The 1882-nt window shown below is 49.0% G+C and overlaps 1 pseudogene; it reads right to left on the bottom strand.

Moving 5' to 3' along the window:
• Positions 1 to 346: 346 nt before the first annotated feature.
• Positions 347 to 814, bottom strand: LOC101287358 (cyclin-dependent kinase 2-associated protein 2-like; annotated as a pseudogene).
• Positions 815 to 1882: the final 1068 nt, after the last annotated feature.

Here is a 1882-nt window from a genome sequence, read left to right as displayed (position 1 = left end):
ATTATCTTTTACTTAAACAAAAAGGGCATACTTAGCAAGAGACTCACTGAGGAAGGAGTCGCCATGGCCCAGGAGACAGGGCTGGGAGGCGACAGGCCTTCTGAGGCCCTGCTGGGGAGAAGGGGTCTGGGAAAAGTGGTGAGAAGTCCTGGGTAAGTGCTGAGTGGTGTGGGCCCCAGAGAGGAGGAAGCTCCAGTTGGATCAACACTGTTGGCAGGTCACGGGTGGGATTCACAGTGACCTCGCTGCTAACTCCTTTGGGGGTTTCCAGTTAGTGCTGCCCACTGGAGTGAGAGCCGCCCACTGGTTCCTGCAGGGCACCCACCAAAGGACACAGGACAGGAAGCCCAGGATGGGAAGTGCAACTCGGGGTGAAGGCCAGGGAGAAGCAGGTGCTCTGCAGTGGCCCGGAAAGGTCCAGATGCTGAGGCAGCGTTGAGTCCTGTTATGCGCGGGCATTCCGCCCTGTCTCTGCCAGGCACTCTCTGACTAGGGCCCGGGCATGGATGGTGCCTCTCTTCAGGTGCTCCATGGCACTCTTGCTGCCAGCATAGGTCGGATGGGCCAGATCTCTTTGCCCATCTCCTCTATGACTGACAGCAGGTCAGTGTAAGTGCTCCGGGAGCCCTGGGCACCAGGTGGTTTCACTGCCTGCACGTAGCCCATGGAGGGCGGTCCACAGTCATTAAACAGTGGTCTGAAAGGGGCAGCGGCTCTGGCGTCAAGCCGGCGATGGGACACTTCTGGCTGTAGGGACCGGGGTGCTGGGCCCAGGGGTGCTGCTGGGGGCAGGGGCGATGGGTTTGTAGGACATCCCCAACTCCTGGGTGCCGCAGAAATCTAGAGTGTCCCTAGATGAATGAAATAAATAAACTAGTTTAATGAAACGAAAAAACTCCAGCATTTAAGCAAAGAATACTTCCTATCTTCTTTGCAGGAAGCTCTCTGGTTTACATCATTAATGGCATATGGAAAGAAAATCTCTGGCTACATTTCAACTTCTAAACCGTTGAACAATAAGCACCAATAATGCACATCAGAAGGTATCACTGGTGGAGAAACTAAGAGGGAAAAATATCTGGGAAACAGGAGAAGAGAAAGCCTCCTACAAAGTGGGTAACAAGCAGATAACTTTGTCAACACCGGCTCCAAAAGTGCTTACCTCACTCAGAAAGGGCACCAGAGCCCTCGATGCAAACACATCATGAAATTATGTCGATACGACGCTGCACTCAGCAGCTCTATCAGCAGGGCTCCAGCTGACTTCAAACGCCTCCCAAGAACACCATGAACTAATAACCACGAGTGCTGTCCAGGGTCAACCCTGAAACACCCCAGGACACAAACACTCAAAGCCCAAGAAGGATGTGATCTTTCAAAGAGTTTTGCAGAGGTCCAAGCCCTTCTAAGTGAATGCACGCCATAGGGACTAGATATTGGCTGTCCTGTAATCCCCAAACTGTCACGATTATAAAACAGGCAGTCTCCAAGAAATTTCTTGGCATTTATTATCAAACCCATTAGGGGTACTTTGGGAAAAGAAGAGATCTCACTAGCTGAGGACAAATGCCACAATAATATAGCATGGGGGTATCGGCAAACAACCATTTGTTTTCCTTCCAATCCCCGGGAGTGACTTGGGTTAAAATAATATAAACTTGGAGGCACTCATGTATATGGAACTAGCATAAATTAATCTCTAGGCCAACTGCCTGTAATATAGTCACTTGCTGTCTAAATTCTATTGAAATGATAAAAGCCAGCCTAACTTTAATTACTAGGGTATCTTTCTGTGTTTTCAATAAGATACATACATAAATCCTGAAACTCAACAAATAATAAAGGAAAAACAGCTAAATACACATATAGCTTTAGGGAATAC

This window comes from Orcinus orca, chromosome 15 (genome assembly GCF_937001465.1).
Source record: "Orcinus orca chromosome 15, mOrcOrc1.1, whole genome shotgun sequence".
Taxonomy (NCBI): Eukaryota; Metazoa; Chordata; class Mammalia; order Artiodactyla; family Delphinidae; genus Orcinus; species Orcinus orca.
The sequence above is the reverse complement of the archived record's forward strand: the minus strand, read 5'-3'. Positions and strand labels throughout refer to the sequence as shown.